The sequence below is a fragment of the Zootoca vivipara genome, chromosome 2 (genome assembly GCF_965207765.1).
Source record: "Zootoca vivipara chromosome 2, rZooViv2.hap1.1, whole genome shotgun sequence".
Lineage (NCBI taxonomy): Eukaryota > Metazoa > Chordata > Lepidosauria > Squamata > Lacertidae > Zootoca > Zootoca vivipara.
In genome coordinates this window covers 82,515,999-82,537,212 of record NC_142584.1, presented here as the reverse complement: position 1 = coordinate 82,537,212, position 21,214 = coordinate 82,515,999, and the positions used below count along the sequence as shown (strand labels likewise).

General features: G+C 41.8%; 1 protein-coding gene and 1 long non-coding RNA gene across 8 annotated transcripts in view; one reads left to right on the top strand and one right to left on the bottom strand.

Annotated features, from left to right (window-relative positions):
- The window catches only part of MGLL (monoglyceride lipase), an 80,117-nt gene that overhangs the window by 36,329 nt on the left and 22,574 nt on the right, over nucleotides 1–21,214 (bottom strand). The gene's annotated exons all lie outside the window — the stretch shown is intronic.
- On the top strand, nucleotides 18,561–20,765 carry LOC148686943 (uncharacterized). The gene is made up of 2 exons (XR_015948257.1): nucleotides 18,561–18,754; nucleotides 19,873–20,765. It is a non-coding gene; the product is annotated as an uncharacterized LOC148686943 (long non-coding RNA).

Genomic DNA, 21,214 nt, shown 5'->3' with positions numbered 1-21,214 from the left:
ATTGCCTAGTCACACTGGCTCAGCTGCTAAACTAACTTCCATTGTCTCCCAACCAAAGCTCCCACTTCAGCTTCTCTTTGCTATGCTCTGTGTGCTTGTCAAAAATAGCACATTCCCTACATCTCTGTGTGTGATCTGCTGGTATGGCTGAATCTTTGACCTTAAAATTCTGGCCTTTGATTAAAAAAAGAAAAAGATCAAAGCAAGAGATATCTCTTAGCCCTCATTCTCTGTACTTACAACACTTATACTAAATTATAATGGCATTTATTTCAATGCAGGAGACAGCTCTGTGTGCACAAAGGGACAAATGTACCAAACTATCCCGTCCACTGCTGTTATGAAAGATGCCTCTTGTGCAAGAGTTTCTTATGTACACTGGAGCATACACAAAGCTCTCAACTGGCTTTCAAATTCTCTCTCTCTCTTAAACACATGCACTAATCAAAAATATAATTTGCACAGTCAGAGATGAATCGTCTTAAGTAATTTAATAATAGAAATGTCTGAGGTGGGAGGCAAAATCCATTTAATGGGATGGGATATATGTCATCGTAATAAGAAAGCAAATTTTAAAATACTAAAGCTTTCTTTTTAAACACGGCTAGGGGCTTTTTTAAAAACGCTGCAAATTTCACATGTGGGTAGAAAGCAGGCAAATGCTAAGCAGTTGCTTTAATACTATGGCGATAGGTTTGCAAACAAATGTACTTACATCACCAAGAACTTCAGATGATAAAGACCTGGGACCCAATTCAACTAAGAGCTTCACACTTTTTACCAGGGGTAGGCAACAGAGTGCCCTCCATATGTTGCTGAAGTACATCTCTCACCATCTGTGAACACTGGTTATATTGGCTGGTGTTGGTGGGAATTGCAGTCCATCAATATCTGGAGAGCACCATGTTGGCTAGCCCACACCCACCCTTTTTTAAAAAATGCAAGTCTACTCAGAAGTAAGCCCCACTGAGTTCAATGGAGGTTATTCCAAGGAAACGGGGAGGGGGGAGTAAAACTTCCCAGGGGGTGTTAACTGAAAACTGTGCTTGTATTCTGTTTCCAATAGGAGGAAAGAAAAGGGAATAAACTATACTAGCTCCAGGACTGAAGTAGCTTGTTCCTTGGATTGAGGGTGTGTTGGACAACTAGGAAGGCAATGGATCCTTTTAGAGCCATGCCTTTCTCCAATCCCACTGAGGCATGCCTCAAGACCACCAGCAGAATACTCTCTTTTTGGCTACACTGATGGTGGAATTCTGACACCAACAGGTCAGGATTGTCAGGGAGCAGAAATTTGACACTGGGTCAATCTCTCTGAGGCTAGAGAAGGCATAGGCAAACTCGGCCTACAATTCCCATCATCTCTGACCACTGGTCCTGTTAGCTAGGGATCATGGGCCAGAGCTTTCTCTTCACCCTCAAAGTGGGAGATTTGATGCATCCTACTGTCCCTGAGATACTCTTCTGAACTGTAGGACCTGCCATTAATTCCACTGATAGAAAGAGGTTCAGCACATGTTCAACAGTTTTGGCTCATCCTCTCTTCAAAATCGTCCCATTTCACAGCTGGTCATTTTTTCCCTACCTCCTGCAGAGCAAGAGTTTTGCAGGTTGTGCTTAGCTTAACTCATCACAGGTTTACTAGATTACACATCACCTGGTTTCCTCAAAATGACAATGCACCAAGATGTGTTAAGTGTGAGCAACCACTAACAACTGCCTAATAGAAAAATAAAAAGCAACCTTTCTAATCAGACATTCTTGGCAAGTAAACGATATAGAAATCAGTTAGCTGATCACACTAATGAAATGCTGTTGCTATGGAAAAACACGGTCCTCATAAACAGTAAAACAAGGGGGAAACTCAGATTCACACTTCTGCATTTACTGCAGTACTCCTAAAGGATTACTGGTAAATCTTCTGAAGAAGGGTAGGCCACAATCTTGGCACAATATTTTAGATAATCTGTTTATTTCCCTCCCAACATTTTCAGATTTAACTGTGTACAGCCAGATGTACCCAACAGATGGGAGATTATGCAAATTTATATTACACAAGTCCCAGTCTCTCAAATGCCCTTTTTCAAAAATCCCAAAACTCTAACCCACCCGATCCCTAGCTAAACTGAAGTCAAGGAAGATCTATTTATTCACGTACCATAGGAACATAAAAAGCTGCATCAGACAACTGGTACATCCAGCTCAGTTTTTCTATACTGACAAGAAGTGATTCCGCAGGACTTTAGCTAGCAGTTCCAGCCCTACTTGGAAATGTTAGGGATTGGATATAGTGGGATATGCATATAGAGTACATCTTCTGCCACTGAGCTACAGCTATTTCCCTTCACATCAGGCCTCACCTGGTCATTATCAAAGCAACATTGCTAATAACCTCTAGTGTACAGTAGGAACATGCTTGTGGTGCTACCCCCCCTTTTCTAAACCTGCCTTCTTCTAATTTTCATAAAAACATTTGGCTGCAGACTCACTTTCTGCAGCAGGCCTTTACAACTTAAGGCTCACACAAATTAGTTGTGGTCACTTCCCTGTTCTCAAGGAAAAAATGGGAATTGTGGGAGGAGTCATCCCATCTAATGAATGTCCTCCTGTCCACTCTTGCAAATTAAGTCACATCCACATCATACATATAAAACACCCCCCTCAAAAAAAAGTATAATGGGAACTGTTATTTGTGAAGGGTGCTGGAAACTGTAGTTCTGTGGGCGGGGGGCTTAAACTGTGCTTTACCAATGTGGATCTACTGGCATTTGATAAACGAGTCAGCATCTACTCCTGGACACTTCAGTGGAGTTGCTCCGGGTGACCCCAGTGTGGGTGAAAGTCAAATTTTCTTTTTCCTGTGGGAAGCGCTCTCTGGTGTGAATGATTGGCAACCTATTGAAAGTATCACCAAGAGCTGTTTCTGCTTTGCCCTGCCTGTCAAAACCATTTTGCATCAGTTAATGTGCAATAGGGAAATTTGTGTTTCACAATGATGTTAAGTGGGAAGGAGCTCCTACCCAAAACTCTAGAGAGTGGCTGCCAGTCAGTGTAGGCAGTCCAGAGCTAGTTAGACCAATGGACCTGACTCAGTATAAGGCAGCTTCCTGAGGAATACCTGAGCTTTCTGCAAATAATCAAATGAAGGCTGCTGTATTTATACTCAGCCTCTGGCTGCAGCAAATGCACTGACATGCTTCTGCGAAAGAAGACACATGCTTTCAAACAACGTGTCTTTTAAAACGGAATCGAGAAGATAGTGCTTCACCTACAGAAGGCGCAGGAAAGCACCGTTGCTTAGGTGTTGAAGAATGAGCTATGCAGCCAGTAAAGTGAAACTTTAACTTGACCTACTTCTGTTGCCAAACAAAAGGTATCAGCTTACCTATGCCACATACAAGGAGGAAAGGCAATTGATCAGTGAACGTGCATGGTTCATTTCTGAGGAGCACGACAGCAAGCATTCAAGAGACACTGATCTTAAAACCAGTAGCTACAAGGATCTGTGGGCACTTATTTGGGGAGCTCCTTTGATCCCCCAGCACTATATCAACAAATGCCTCCCAAGTGTAAGAAAGGAAAGGTTCCTCTGCTTCCTTCCTCAAAGCAATGAAGATCTCACAACCATACCTGTTCATTGTGGAAGAGTTATGGCGTTAACCAAGGAGAGGGCATTTAAAACTGTGGCAACCTGGTTATAAAGAAGCATGGCTGGCGCATTTTCTGTTATATTTTAGGTGCCAGGCAAAAAGATTTTCAATTCCCCTGGGCTTTAAATGTTTTTAATATTTTTTTAAAGCTGCTGTGTAGCTCACTTTGCCATTTTTAAGTGCTTTTCATGTCTTTTGAATTTTGTTTTGTACATATGCAGTGGTAGCTTCACAATAAAAATAAAATACATTGTTGAATGTGAACCACCCTAGGATATGCATTAAGAATGGTATATAAAGGTTCTACAAGTAGATAAATAAAGGCTGCAGTTCTATACACACTTACCTGAGAGTGAGCCCCATTGAACTTTATGGCAGTTACTTTTGAGTAGACAGGCAAGAGATTCAACTGATAAGGAGTCTTGATATTAGCTGTTCAAATTCTAGAAAACATTTACTAAGGACTTTGAAGGACTCTCACTAGATCTAAGCAAAACATTTGTAAGGTGTTTTTTTGTGTGTGAGCTGCCTTGGCTATAATAGATATATATAAATCTCCAAAGGTGGAATAAAAATGTTTAAAAACAGTATATTTGTTTCCAAGATTGTACCCTACCCTTCAATAAATTCCCAGGGTAGTAAGATGGTGGTGGCTGCCTAGGGTACAATTCATCCACAGTTAAGCACTTTCAAGCCTATGGATGTAAAATAAATCCACTGAAATAGAATGCAAAACTGCTTAACGTTCTGGATCTGGATCGTAACCATAGTAATTTGCAATTCACATCCTGTGCAAGATAGCTGACCTCCTTTGCAAGCATTTACAAAGTGCTGATCATCTTCCAAAGAACTATGCTAGGTTGCAATGGGATTCGGCAAGCACAACTCTGGGACAGCCCTGATTACAATAACACTGTTTGATACAGTCAAGCAAAGGTGAAACTGACTAGAATAAATGCAAAGTCAGGAGATAGGCAGATCATCCTTATAATCAGGGATTTGGTTAGCAAGACAGTACTGAAGAAAATATGCATGCTACTTACACATGGCAGGTGTTGGTTAGATTTTTTACAATAATGTTCCAAATCTACAGCATGGTGTCACACCAACCCACATAATGCACATTAAAACATCAACTTATCTTTACTCTTAAAAATCCCACACCCTGCAAAGTGGGAGAAGCCACACCTCCAGGAGCAGAACATGGTTGCTATGTCTCAGGTTGCTTTCACCAGACTGGCACAACCAGAAGGTAGGATTGCACTGTCAAAGGTGTATATCCAGAGAAGGGATGGATAAATTGGTTGATATCAGTTGATTTCAGTTTGATTTCAGTTTCCCAATTTTTCCAACTTTAAGTTCAGTTAGCCCCCTTTCTGCATCAAGTTGATTTTTTTTCCTTTTAAAAAGTCACACAAAGCCATATGCATGTTTTGTGCTGATTTCTCCTAATACATGTCTTTTTGTATGCATTTTTTATAATATATTAGGGGAAATTGCTTGCTGAAATGCATATATTATGTATTGTACATTGTTTCCCTAATAAGTGCATTTTTGTGCGGAAAACCACTTCACGAGATTTGGAGAAGTGTGAATTTCTGAGTGTAGCTGCAATTTGGCTTCCTTATCAGTTAAGGAAGTACAAATTAGGTAGAGAGTGAGTGTGATGTATTGTTTAGAGTATTACACTAAGACCTGGGAGACCAGGGGTTCAAAACCCATTCAGACACAAAGCGCACTTGGTGTCCCTGGGGCCAGCCACTCACTCTCAGCCTAACCTACCTCACAGAGTTGCTGCGAGGATAAAATGGGGAGGGTTCAGTTCTGTTACCGTCAGCAGTCTCCAACATCCCTATGTATCCCTCTTGACTTTGACACTGGCAACTAGGGAACTGTGCTCAAAGAACAGCCGCAGAAAAGCTTTATGCCTTCCAAAACCTCCCCACCCCGCCTCATTTTTGTTTCCATTCCAGATTTATTGGTGTCTGAAACAACACCTTCAGGGTGCTTTAATGCAAGAGCCAACAGAACGGGTGACTCTGGCCAACTAACAGCTGATGATGAGTTTACCTCATAGAACAATCCTCTTCCCCAATACGCATGCCTGCAGAATAATTATAAAATACTCTAGGAGCCTAGCCAGAACTAACAACCTGTCATTTCTTTCCTCTACCGCTGTGGTTGAAGCAGGCCAGCTTCACAACAGACCCACTCTTGGCTGTTCTGTGAAACAGAAGTGACTGGAAACTGAATTAAAAGAACAGCAAAAAAAGATAAAAGAATAAAAATTCCTTGAGGCAAGGGAATCTCTCAGGGCTCTTCGTGAAGCAGCAGGTCTTAATGTGGGAGGTGAGCTTTCCCTAGGGAGATCCTTTCTCCCAGAGTAGGCACTGACTGGGCCAAAAACCAACCTTGTCAGGGCTGAGTGTCAAAAAGAAAAACATTTCCCCCAAAGCTTCTTTCTTTGGCATCTTAAAGGATTCAGCAAGAGCCCCTGTAATCCTTCTCCTTCCTTAGTTCGTTTTTTTTTAATCCCTTCACCTCTAAAAATAAGGACAAGAGCAGGGTCAGAGAAAAATAGTGAACGATGGTCAGTAAACCTACTTTCCCTTTTGCTTGGTTGTGCTTACAGAGTTATTTCAATCACTGCTCCATTACTCTTGTGGCAAAATTTGAATACTATTGTGAGTGAAGGGACACTTCACACACTTGATGGTCATGCGAGGACTTGCACATGTGTTACTGTGGGATCAGAACTTGAACACTGCACTGTAACTTCAACTTGGTCACATGATCGGAGATTGTGAAGGAACAGACCAGTACATTTTATGTGCCTCCCTCCCAGTTTGGGATAACTCCTTTTTAAAGAAACTTCACCTGGAAACTTGAGTACTGATCTTACAGATGTGGCCGGAGAAATAACCAATGAGCATATGTGGATTAACATATAGTCAATGAAAAATGTTACCAATCTAATAAACACATGGGTTGATCAGATCTAGGGTTACCATATTTCAAAAATTGAAAATCCAGACACATAAGTTACTGAGCTTTTTAGCCATTTTTAAAAGGAAATTTGCCAATTAATAAACACTTCCGGCATACAACATCTCAGACAATTTTGCGATTTTCAGAAATTCCACCCGTACACTATTTCTGATGGATGATCCCGGATATGTATGGCAGCCCCATTATATCTCAACTTGAAATGCTCTGGGCATTTTACACAAATGAGAGTTTATATGGAGTGGGGTAAATTTTTCTGCAAGTCTTTGGAGAACAAAAAGGGCAGCCTGCTCCTATGGGGAATACAGCCCAAGGACTTAAATGCCTTGCTTGTGTACACACACACACAACACATACACAACACATACAAACATGCCATGCACCTGAAGATAATTTGAATGATACTTCCATGATACAACCTAAATTAAGACAAATGACAGTGGGCTACACTATTATTTCAGGAAAAAACTGATGATACTAACGTACTAACTTGTCTTAACACATTCCAGGAGTTTAACCAAAGACTGATGTGAGTTTATATATATATATATATATATATATATATATATATATATATATATATATATATATAATATTCCCAGATTAATTAGGGCACTCTGGACACATTTCTTTTACACTTTGAGATACCTGATTGTGACAACAATGCAGCAGTAAGCAAAATTAACAGCAAGCACATAGTGACTTGAAATGAGAAGCAAGGGTGCAAGTTCAAGGCACACTGGGACTGTATCTACCCAAACAATAAATTCAAACGGAAAAGCTGCACACCTGGTTATGAACCCCGATTTAGCAACCATGGCCACTTCTGTGTTAAGAAGCCCACCATGCCCAAACTACAGTTCCTCCTTTGTGTATTCCAAAATGCAGGAAGAGAGGGATGGCACCAATCTGAAACAGACTGCAACCCTCAGCAAAAATCTGCGGGACCCGAGTTTGAAACAACCTTTCCAGACGCTTCCCAGTATATAGCAGTTGCAGCAATAAAAAGAAGCTTTGGACCTAACTTTAATGTGGACACATCCGTTCCAATGATTTCCTTATAGGCATCCTAGGGATAACCAATGTTATTGTTTCAATTATTTTATAACAACAGAATAAATTAGACTGTTTCCCATCTTCTTGTTCTTGAATTTCTTGAGGTGCTTGCTCCTTTTTTACCCTGCTGGCATAATTTTGTGTTGTACTGATCAGTTTGTGCTGATCAAAATTTATTTGCTTTGCATGATAGATGTGCCATTCTATTTGATTACATTTATTTTGAAAGCAAGAAGTATTACAGGAGCTCTTTTCTCATTTTGGAATATTGCCCATATATCACTTCCAAACCAGAATTGCACAATAGCACTCCTTTTAGGGAGAAGAATTGGTCCAAGCATGAAGGCACACTGATAGAAGTGCTCAGAACCAAGGATGGATGGATCAGCCTATTTCAGCTCCATATGCCTTCAATCCTAAATCCATTCCATCCCATTTTCTTTGGTGTTTTTTTTTAACCATGGGGAGGAGGTGAATTTTAAATGTAGGAGTTTTTGTTAGCACACACAGGTCCCGCTTACTAAACACAAGGTGTTCACTGGAAATTGTTCATATAACAAGCCCACGATTTCCATTATTTCCTATGGAAATATTTCTAATGTGGGACTTGCTCCCCACTCCCTCTCTCTGTGGCTTTTGCCTGAAAATGGATGTCACTGACCAGCAAAACACAAACAAACAAGGAATTATGGAGGTTGGTGGTTTGGATATCTGAATCTGCACAGTGTTTATCAAGGTTCCGGCATAATTCTTTACCTGCAGATGACTGAACTTTTGGATAGCAAGCATGTGGTTAGCAGGACTTGCATGCACTTTCCTCTAGAGTTTGTTTCATGCATTTCCTCCTTAACATATGCATTTTGTGTGCTTTTCTCCGCATTCCCCCCTTTTAAAATAAATCAAAACACTAGCATACAAATTCAAGGTGCACAATCTGATTATGAATTTTCTTCCAGACCATTTGTAACTGTGAACTATGTTAGTCCACTTGAAAATGTGGAATGAATGACATCCAAATACTGACTCTTTCTTCCTAGGCCATCAATCCTCTGCATCCATCTTTTACATGTTCTAGGAGTATTCCTATTTTCATCTCTGAAATGTCAAATGGTAGGTGGGAGTATGTCAGAAATCCATACATTCTCTAAGTTAGGTGAGAGGATAAAAAGGTTTTGCTTGATCCAGTAATTACAGCTGGGAACTTGGACTAAATACTCAGCTTGGTGCCAAAAATAATGGAGGGGAGCTAAGACATGCCGAGTAAGTCAATACTCCTAGCTTCAATGTCTTTGGAGAATTCATTCCACAGTCAGCTGCACAGGCTGTATGTGCAGCTTCATTGTCTTTTTATTTTTAGTTCTGTGTGGTCCAGCTGTTTCTTGGCTTGACAATGTTGCTCCGTTGAGCCTCCTGGGAGCATTACACACAGCGAGAAAAAGGCACACTTGTCTGTGTAGGATGCATCTTTCAGAGTGGAAGAAACTGCAGGTGATTTTGCCTCCAAGACTAATGGAGCTTCTTTCGCTGGGCAAAGTGAAGAACCAACAACATTCAACTTCCCTGTAACTGAAAAAAAAGGGATGGAAAAATACCCGGGGTCAGGACAGAGGCACACTACTGTGGGAATCACAAAGACATACTCCAAAGACAAGGGTGGCTGCCATCTGCTTGACATTCTCCAAAGGAAAAGCCCAAAGGGCCTCCTTTTGAAGTTTGCGAGGTACAGCCTGGGGCTCTTGACAAACTGCCAACGAAGTCTTCTTCGCTTAAATGTCGTGTCTTGATCAAAATACATCTCATGCTGGCTCTCCCCTAGCCTTACGTTTGAAGGCTGCTTCCATCCATGTTGACTGAGAGAAGTCATTCCAACTGCATTCCATACCGATGGGCCTCTTCATTTCAGCTGCTGTAGCAAATTCAGGGCCATAACTCTGTGTCACCTGAGCTGTGTAGCAGCTTTTTAAGTGCAGGGGGTTTATTTTACTTTCACAAAAATTACCAGAGTGGGGGTCCTGATCCAGACTGGTACACCTGGATGGCATGGGTGGGCTTTAACTCTTTACCTCCTTTGTGGAACTGATCCCGAACAGGCCCTTTGTACCTCCAATTTGCACTGAAGGGGGGGGGACCTCAATTTGATTCACTAGGAGCTTTTTCTCTATGCAAATCAAAACTGTGGGAGGCCCAACCTGGACTAAGTCCATAGCAAGGACAAAGGACTTCCATGCTAGGGTCCCAAAACACATCAGGGTCATTGTGCTGGCAATTCATGCAAATAAACCAAGAGACATGCACTTAAAAGGAGATCTGCACAACTAAAGTCGTATAGTTTGGCCCTCAACCACCCTACGTTCTTCCTGCTGGCTGCCTTTTGAGCAGCAGACTGAATTTTGAAATCGAGGCACTTAATGTTTAAAAGGACGCAGAGAAGTCGTTAGAAGTTCTTACTTCGTATTACCTGCAGTTTTGTTGTGTCAATGGGTTGACAAACCTATTCTGCATTGGGCTGTACAGAAGTGGGGCCAATTTAGCTATCCCTTCCCTTACAATCTGGGTTGTAGTCAATGTAGCCTTAATTAATTAATATCACACCCTCTCAATGAAGCAACTTTTAAAAAGCACTCTTAACAGTTACAGCTGGAAAGTGTAAAACAGTTATAGTCAAAACATTGTCTCATGCAGTGATCTCAGGGTTGCCAGGAACAGTGTCCTTCAGACATCAAATGCCTGGGTAAACAGCAGTGTTTTCAAGCTCTTCCTGAAAGTTAATACTGAGGGAGGTAGGCTCACCTCACCAAGGACATTCCACAAACGAGGAACTACAGTACCATTGAAAAGCCCCTGTCACGGGTCCACATCAGTGGTGGCACCACCAAGTACACCTCACCTGCTGAAGGTCACCAGAACATAGACAACTGAGACCAAGTTAGTCTGGTCCCAGAAATGGCCATAGCTGGAGAATCCACCTAAGATGGGCATAAGCACTCCTAGTCAAAGAAGCCATTTGATATTCCAGTGACAAATTGGAATCCAGGAATACTCCCAAACTATGAAGCTGTTCCTTCAAGGGAAGTGCACCCCCTCCCAGAACAGGTTGTGCATCTATTTCCCAGATCCGGAAACCAATCAACCCTACTACTTCCATCTTTAGCCATAGTACTTCAGCCTCAGTTTATTGTGCCCCATCCAATCCATCACAGCCTCCAGACACCTGTCCAACATCTTCAAGGCCTCTCTGGATTCTGATGAAATGGAGAGGTAAAACCAGTGCTTTTTTCTGGGGGGGGGTACGCAGGGGTACACATACCCCTAAACATTTTGTGAACCTTTGTACTTTTGTCAATTTATTTATTTTTCCCGATTTGAACTAAAAATGCTGATTTTCTTGAGTCAAAATGAGAGTACCCTGAAACATTTTTTTTTAGAGAAAAAAAGTACAGTGGAACCTCGGTTTATGAACACAATTGGTTCCAGAAGCCTGTTCATAAACTGAAGCGTTCATAAACTGAAGTGAACTTTCCCATTGAATGTAATGGAAAGTGGATTAATCTGTTCCAGACGGTCCACGGAGTACTTAAACTGAAGCGTTCATAAACTGAAGCGAACTTTCCCATTGAAAGTAATGGAAAGTGGATTAATCCGTTCCAGACGGGTCTGCGGAGTACTCAACCTGAAGCGTACTTAACCCGAAGCATGGGTGTAATTGGTTCCGGAAGTCTGTTCATAAACTGAAGTGTTCATAAACTGAAGCGAACTTTCCCATTGAAAGTAATGGAAAGTGAATTAATCCGTTCCAGATGGGTCCGCAGTGTTCGTAAACCGAAAATTCGTAAACCGAGGTGTTCATTAACCAAGGTTCCACTGTACTGGGTAGAACTGGTGGTGCCATGCTCCAAATCCCCAGACGGCAGTGCTCAATAGTTTCATATAGATGTTAAAGAGCTTGGGTGCAGAATGGAGCTTTGTGGAACCCAAGAGCACTAAAGCCACGAAGCCAAGCAACAATCTTGAAGTACTACTTTCTCTCTCTCTCTAGATTTAACACCCAAGCTCGAGTAGGTATCAGAGCTTTGCCGAGTGATCATAACTTGAGTGCTTGAATTTGTGAAACTGTTTGGAAAACCACAACCAAGTTATGCGCAATCTGTAGAGTCATCTGCTAGCCTTTCATGGGATTTTGTTCCTGGTTATTGTAGAGGGACCTTCTGTCTCTAGCTCTTCTTGGCAGGGAATGTATTATACGTGTCCTTTGAAATGCTTTGGCTGGAAGGTGAAAATGAAGACTTTAAAAGAGTTGGGGTGGGGAGGAAAAAACATAATCATTGGCAGTTTAATGGCCCTATCCCATTTCAGAAGTTAAAAGAAGATTGATTAGGGTGGGGATGAGGATTATGTTCCCTCCCCCCTGGTGATATAGTAGATTGGTGGTTGAAATTATTTCTGATCCCCTGCTCTGTCATCTGCCTCAGAAGAAGGGGAATGTTTATAATTGCTTCTCCTCCTACCCCCTGCTTCTTCATGAAGGTAGATGAGATGTGGGTGAGAATTCCCAATAGGTCATCACAGCTTCCAGAGCTCCCATAAAACAACCAAGATGCTTGTGAAATTACCTATCTAAAAGCTTTCTTTGCTGGTAAAATATTCTAATTACTACAGCTTAGGTTTAGGAGCTCCCTGTTCTGAATTCCTAATAGCTGTAGGAACTGAGGATAACATTATTACTTCATTAATCCATCCTGCTGTGATGCAGGGCATGAAACAAGGCTTTAGTCATGTCTCAGCATCCCCATCTAGCCCCAAAGATCGTAAAAAGATGTAGAGGAAGGTCAGAGCACATCTAATTTGAATGGTAATTTTGTATCTTCACCTTTTTATGATGGTGTTTGCAAGATCTAATCCAAAGGACCAAAGGTCTGGTTTCCTTAATGGGTTCTGTGCAATGCAATTCAATCAAAGCTTGCAAGATATAAGAACAGCAGCTGCTGCCGGTAGTACTGGTATATACAAAACCAAGCAAGGTCTATGAAGCTGGAGATGCTCAGATTTTCCTGAGCTAAGCCAAGAATTAAAACTACTGCTCAATAAAACTGAAAAGTGGGTGATTTAGGACAGACAAATGGAAGTACTTCTTCACACAGCACATAGTTAAACTATGGAATTCACAAAGTCACTTTGTGGTGACTGCCCTCAAATTGGGCAGCTTTGAAAGAGGATTAGATACATTCATGGAAGATGAACCTATCAGTAGTTACTAGTCATGATGGTTACCTCCAGAAACAAGAAAGATATCACAGCGAGAGAAGACTATTGTACTTGTATCTTGCTTGTGGGCTTTCCAAAAGTTGGCCACTGTGGAAACAGAATGTTGCGCTAGACAGGTTTTCGGTCTGTTAAGACGTTGTGTGAACTTAAGAAGTTCACATAAGTAGCAGGGCTGCAATGACTGAATGAGCACATGGATTTCTGTAGTCAACAATGGAAGGAATAGACATCATCTCAATGTATTCTATATATTTTATTATGTGTAAGCAACACAGCTATGCTAACTAGACCTCTAGAAAGATTCATGCCTTACTACACTTCTGTCTGGATGGGGGATTTAGCTGAAAGGGTTTGTCCATAAGGAGCCAACTGGGGCACAAAGCTACTGACCACAATTTTCATTCTGTTGTACTCTCAGTTTTTGAATTTAATGCTAAGAGGTTGCCTTCATTCAATGCCACAGTGGCCCCATGTGCTCATTTTTCACTCACCATTATAATTCTCAAGGAACTTGAGGCAGGTAGAGCACCTCACACTTAGCATGTACAAAGAGAACCTGAGGAAAATGCTTATTTTGGATGAATTACTCCTGGATTTAAAAAAAAACCAGTGTGCTTTAATGAATGCCTTCTTGGATTAATAAATTCTGGACAGCGGGGAACCAACTCTACTGGGAAACTACTAGAAAATGTCTTTCCTTATAACCTTTTTGAACACAATTATCTTCTTTTCCCCACATTCCTTTCCTTTCCTTTTTGCCACAAACCAACCTCACCATACCAGAAACAAATCTCTCCAAAAACTCTTCAGTAACTGCATATCTAGCCATACTTCTTTCCTTCCCCTCACCCCCAACAAGAACAAACGTACTACTCCATTTCAACTTCTTCTTGTAAATCACCCCTTTCAAATGCTGCACACCAGCACACACCACTAAAAGGTTTCTCTGCTTTCTGCAACAATGGACCTTGAAAGGCCTCGAGATCAAAACCCTGCCCCTGCAGAAGAATCCCAAATATTTTAAAATGTACAATTCCTACCGCTCCTGCTTTTCATGAAACAGAACAGAACAGTAAAGCCTTTGTTAATGACAGGACTCTTTCCTGGGGAATGCAAAACACCATGGTTAGAATGGGGACTCTCTGGAGGAAAGAAATGTGCACTTCAGTCGCAAACATCTTAAAAGACTTCTGAATAATAGGAAAGAAACAGCCTTCCCTTTTTCCTTTGATCTGACCTTTCAAGCGAATGGAAAACAACATTTATCTTCTGGTCCTTGGTATTGTAAAGGAATATGCAATGCTGCAAAGCCTGGCCTGGCCCATCTATTTTTTGCTCAGCCTTGAATATATGAAGCACCTCAGGATCAACGTCTAAACCAAGGATGAGGAATCTTTTTCAGCCCAAGGACCCCATTCCCTTGGGCAACCTTTGAGGGGCCACATGGAAGTGGCAGATGAGGCCAGAGGCAAAAGTGGGCAGAACAACAAATGTAAAATTTGCACTTTGTACAGTAGGCTAGTTTCTACACACACTCTGACACAGCCCTTTCTCCAGGTAGCCAGGAGACATTAGGCAAAAATTATCAAGGAGGGAGCAAAGAAGGGCCAGCGAGGGTTGTGGTCTGGGGAAGAGGTGAAACATGAGGAGAATCCCAAAGGCCAGGAAAAAAAAGAGGCCTGGAAGGTGACATTTGGTCTCTTGGTCTAAGGAGTTCCCTCACCCCTATTCTAAAGGGAGCTGTTAGGGATGGAGACATACAACAACATCTTCCCGCTTGATGGAAACTTCTGGCATTTTAACACTCCATGGCCAGGCCCCTTCATGGGAAGGAGCCAAGAAGCATCTGGTTATGTTTCATTATTGATTACCTGCTATTATTAAGAGCCAAACAGATGCTGGGCCTTTCACAACGCTAAATTCCGTGTGGCAGTCATCAAGGAGCAGCTGCCGATAGCTGAGAGAAAACCACATTATTTGTTTTTAAAATGCTTGTTGCCAATTTGGAAGTTTTCAAAGTTGTGAAGCAGGCTACAAGGTTACTGAAATCAATTATCCGGTCAAAATTGATAAGCACTGCCCACAGTGGACAAACAAGAAAGAATACATAGTTAATGTGTATCGTTCCCTGGGCATGCACATCTTGTCATTGTTTTGTAATGAGATTCCTATTGAAGTTTTTCATAATACAATAAAATAGTGGCTAAAAAAATACAAATATAATGAGTAGAAGATGGAGTCCTCTCTTAAAAGGAATGTTTAGCCCTTACCTCCCTCAGAAGAGAGTAGCTCCCCCCAGCTCTCACCTGATATCTTTCCTTTCTCCTCCCAACCTCACCCTAGGACATAGGGTTGCCAGACTCAATAGAGTACAGGACTTCTGTACCTTTAATTGCCCTGCTCGCTTTTGAGCCTGGAAACCTTAAAGAGAACCAGCAGACCCTTTGTTTAATTTCCAAGCAAAGGGTCTGCTGGTTTCTCTTTAAGGTTTCCAGACTCAAAAGATAGCAGGGCAATTAAAGGCACAGAAGTCCTGTCCTCTATTGAGTCTGGCAACCCTACTAGGACACCAGCATTTCCCTATCTCTCACCCGGGGTCCTTCATCAACCCTTTACCACCCCCATGAGTATACAGCAGAAAACAGCCTCAATCAAAGCATTTGAGGTTCCTCCCAAATCACCCTTATCTTTCAGAGTGATTAATAGCAGTCTCAGGAGGCACTGAGCTTGAGGTGAACAGCTTAACCCTTGTCCCTCCCACCTCTAGCTCAAAATGGCCCCAACTCCCCCCTTCCTCTTGTTCCCTCTCATGAAATGCACCACTTACACACCTTTGTATAAAATCAGCCCTCAAACTGTGAAAGTACATTAAGAGACTAGATCAGTGATGTAAGGACTGCAAGAATGTAGAAAAGAAACAATGAAGAAATTCAGACTTAAGGCTCAACTTCAAATCCAAATATTTGAACATATGGAAGTGAGGAGCAATGTCATCCAAGCAACATTAACTTTGCCGACTGCAGTGAACCTCAAAAGAAACCCAGATATTGGGAAAGCACTTATAAAATACTGCACAAGTGAAGAAAACAGTGGTGCTTCCTAGTTGTATCCGTGTGTTTTAAAATAAATCTTTAAAAACTGTGAAGCACATACGTGACAAAACGAAGCAATCTTGTTCCACTTTTCTCTGCATGACTTTTCAATTTGGGGGGTGGGGGGAATGTTACTACACAGAAGGCTTTGGTGACACATCCAAAAACATCTCCAAGACTCTAATGCCTTGATAATGTGTTCTGACTCACATAAACTAACTGAATGGAATAGCTTTACCAGGTGCAAACTGTTAATGGATTATTTTGGAAACTCAAAGGGATTTTTGAGTGTGTGTTTTTAAAGCATCTGTGGCTAAAAAAGCTATTCATTATTCTCCAGCATAAAAGACATTCAAGAGATACGGAGGGAGCACAGCCCTCATCATGTAGTGCCACAGAAGCCTCTTTGCTTCTATTTCCCACCCTCCCCAGTTTCCAGATGTGCCATTTTCTCTGAAGTATTTCCTCTGAAGCACTCATCTCTTTGGAGTTTACCATACTATACCTCCTGGGGATGTATGTGTCTCAAACTGAAGAAGATGAAGAACCAAAAACGTAAAATGTAAACTCAAAGAATGAAGGCTTCTGAAGACCTGGCACTCAAACAAATGGCCTGGGTGCAAGCATGTCTATGGTTCCCATTTAGAAGGCGTGAAATTGGTTTCACACAGCAGAACTCCACAGGAGCCGAAACATTTGTAACCTACGTGGATGCAGCCAATCATGTAGTGATACACCCAATAGGCCCAGTCAACATGTAAGAAACTTACAACTGTTATGGTCCCAGCCCAGAATACTGATATGCAGACATATTTCAACACCTTCACAAAGACACGGAACAACTGGTCCCACATCCTCCACTTGTTGCATCTCCTCCCAGTCATTCCTGGAGATGGTGGGATTGAACATGGGGTGTTTTGAGTACAAAGTATATGTCCTGCCATTAAATTACAGTCCTTCCCCTAAAGTCGCACTTGGCCTGCCAAGCAACTCAGCAGCTCTTCTTTCCAGCTACAAGTATTATCAATGGTGCAGGCGCGAAAACGTTGGAAGTCCATCCATACAATGCCCTTTTATCTAACATCACAAAAGGCCTACCAAAGGACTATATTCCAATAATAGATTTTTGATCTCTCATTAGTATGAACTTTCATCACCTTCTGATAACCTATTGGGCATGATGTGAACAGCTGAACAATGTTAGTATGGGCATACAATAAGTTACTGCATAGTGAAACAATGAGTTTGACAGGCGGCTGTTGCCAGCTCCTGACAAACTAGGCCAGGTACCTCAGCATCAGTTTCAATGAGATCCTGTTCAAGATGATATTATTTATTTATTTATTTATTTATTTATTTATTTATTATTATTATTATTATTATTATTTTATATTTTCAGGAGTTGTCTCCATTAATAGACTGAACAAGGTCAGGGCCAAATAATACATTTTGTGTAATTCTATTTTGAAATGAATCTAAAAAATACAGCTAATGAAAAGGGAGGACACACACAAACAACAATACAGAACTTCCAGTACAATAACATAAAAGCTGATTTACAGTCCTTAGTACCGTATTGCCCCGAATATAAGCCACATCCGAATACTGTATAAGCCGCAGCTTTAAAATTGGAGGGGGGAAAGAAAAAAAGAAAAAATACCCAAATGTAAGTTGCTCCCCTCCTCGCTGCTCCTGGCTGCATCCCGGGGTGGGGGGGTGGGGAGCCATGCTGTGTTGCCAGCAGCCTTTCCCCTTCCTTGCTCTCCCTCTTCCCAGCCTTGGGGGAGGGGACAGGGAATTACGCATGGGGCGGGTGCCACTTCACCACGCTCCTGGCGCTGTTTGCCCTGAGCTCCTGGCTGCATACCATAAGGTCGTGAATATAAGCCACACTTTAACTTTTCACAGAATTTTGGGGGGAAAGTGTGGCTTATATTCAGGCCAATACGGTATATCATAAAACTGGCCACATTACTTTCTTTACAACAACATGGTGCAGAGGGTTTTCATGATGCTGTTTTTCCTAGGCTGGAAATCACACCCCAAAGCTCCTATTTGTTCCCACAGGTGTTACACCTTTGGGGGGAAAGTGACTTTTGACAGGAAAACTGCAAGGAGAAGAGCTGAGCCCTTCCCAACTATGTCATGGTCCCAATTCACCCCTATGGCTGATTCTTTTCTAGCCATGTTAGTTTACAAAAATATACTTTTAGCATAATGTGCAGTTTGGCCCTCAAGTTGGGAAACTAACTGTATAAAAAAAACTTCTCAAATACTGTGCAACTAAATATACTAGGCTTTATAACGGCAAACATGTACTAACCTTGATGTATGAACAATGGACAAAGAGAGAAATGCTTATATGCTTGGTCAAAACAGGTTTGGTATTTGTTATAGATTAACTAGTGTTTGCTATACATCGGTGTTTGCCATACATTAGCATACTATATCAAGGCAGGCAGGCAGGCAGCGGGTCAGGAGGTACACACTTCGCCTTCAAGCACCAGCATCACTGCAGCATACCAGAAGGAAGAGGGGTCAGCATTGTGCACACACCAAGGGGCTCACCAAATTAGCTGCCAGTGTATTCGCACAATGCCAACCTCTCCACCATCCCTCCTTGCTGAAAAGGCACAGGAGGCCAGGTGTGTGCCATCGCCCCTCCCCTCCATTTGGTTCCACAAGAAGGTACTTCTTTTTATTTATTTTTGTGGCTATAAAATGTTATATATTCAGCTGTGCAACATCTGAGAAGTTCCTTTTAAAAACATTTCATTTCCTAGCTTGTTTGCAGTTTTCTTGGGGGCTGTGGCTGGGCTACATTAATCTCTCTGTGTGTTTTTTTGAGTTTGGCCCTCGGTCACTGTCCATTTCTGGTCTCCATGAAGAGCTCTGGGGCTTGAAAAATCTCTTTGTACGATTGACTGAATATTGCCAGAGTCTTGCAAATACCAGAGAATAATGCAACTGGTCTGTGACCGTAATAATAAATTCATTCATTCATGCCAGAGAATAAAAACAAAATCAAGCAAGTTTCAAGTCCTCGTGACTGAAGAGATGAATGGGCAATACATGCAGTGGCAAAATCCTACAATGCCGCCCTCACGCCTTGCTCTTCTTCTAGTGAGAGACAAAAGAGTAGCAGAGGCCAAACAAAGGCTTCGCAAGGCATTTCTCCCTGTAGGTTCCTGATGGATCAGGAAACGGAGTGTGTGTACCTTTCAAGGCATAATAGCCACCATTAAGTGTCATTAACATGGGTTGGGTGGGGGAGAAGAGATATATTCAACCCTGGATGCAGCTCAAGTGCACACTCCCAGATGGTCATTAGGGGGAATTATGAACTTAATTGCTCAAGCTGCATGGCTTCAGCATAAGGCTGCCTAATGAAATAATTGGGGTTTCTTGGGAAGACAAACATGGGGACATGGCAATCCATGTGCCTTCCTTAAACCTGCAGAAACAGATGAGAATTTTCCCAGAAAACAGTGGGGTCTGTCAGGAAAAAAATTAAGTGTTAGAGGAGGGTGGAGAGAATGGAGCAAAGTGAAGTAGGGTCACTCTTCTTGTGTGAATTTAAAATGGGAGAGCACACTACAGATGTTGGCTCTAACCCACTTGTCCTCAATTGCCTGTTCTAATTAACAAATTAACAAGTCAAATAGAAGAACTTTGTTCTGCCTTTGGAAGGAAGCAAAATTTGGGTATGTGGAAGAAAATCCTTAATAATATTGTCCTTTGGGACAGGGTGGGGAAGGAGAGAAACATCTAAAAGTTATGTAAAGTTTTGTTTTGTTTTCTTGAAGACAAGATGGCTTCATAGCAAGTGGGGACAAACAGGAAAGCAGGATCTTCTGGCAGATCTGAGTGTAGATTGGCAACGGTCTCTGACTCTAAACTGCTTAACAATGGAAACAATGAAGTTGTTCCCCCACCACCGCCTAAACTGCACTGCTGAACTGAAGAAAGCCAACCAGGAGTGGACTTGTGGGTGAAAGGATTATGAGCTCATTTCTGTACTGAAAAGAAAATTTTAGGCTCAAAATGTGTGAAGACAGTTACCCTGTGCTTTAATTCAAACTGTATGGAATTTGCCCCCGACTCTTATAGGTAGATCTTGGGGTTCTGGTAAAAACAAAGTAGACCTGGCAGGCAGGCCTGAAGAAGGCCCACTTCTGCTCAGGAGACAGATCCTTCTGTTTCTTCAAAGTTCCCTTCCCACCCCATCTAAGCTACTCAGAAAGGCTTTTATGCAACTGAGGGCTACAATGCATTTTTAGCACAAGCATAGGTCTATTTCACGGAAGATAGATCCAAGCAAGGATAGTTCTATCAATGGTTATTAGCCATGACAATGCTATGGAATATCCAAGGTCCAGAATATGCCTCTGAACTGTAGTTACTGGAGAGCAATAACCAGGGAGGTGCCCTGCTTGTGAGATTCCCAGAAGATGACTCCGATTGCTGGCTATGAAAAACAGGGTGCTGGATCAGGTGGAACTTCGGTATGATCCAGCATGGCTTTTTGCATGTCCTTATGACAAAAACATAACTGTTACCTGTAGGAGGTTCAGTAGCGCGGTCATACTTCATTTATGTATCCCTCTGATGCCTTCAGTTTTATATTTTTATATTTGTATTGAGAAATGTTTTTCTTTCTGACTATCGGTCGAATAAAGTATTTTGATTGATTGATAAACTTTTTCCTTCCACAGATGTCCCCATAATTCCCAGGATAGTTAGAATTGTGGTATAGCAGGGGCAACCAGAATGAAGGGCAAATGCAACAAAAACTGAATCCTTCATATCTAAGCTAAAGAACCCAAGTGTGTCATACACCAAAACTTATTTATTGTGTTTATATCTCATCTTTCTCCAGTCATGGAACCCAAGGCACTGTACATGGCACTGGCCAGACCCAGACCTCCCTAGTTTCAGTGACCTCATGTGCCTTCATACTCTGGGACCACATTCCTAGAGCACCAATGTTACTAGAATACGTTCTCCGTATTTCACCCTGCCTCCCCACCACACACACACAATCTCAAGTACAGGTTACAATGTAAACAGCATTCCAATCAATCCTCATATTTGATGATCTCAACATTTTGGATGTAAGCAACTGCATTACACATTCATTTGGCACTC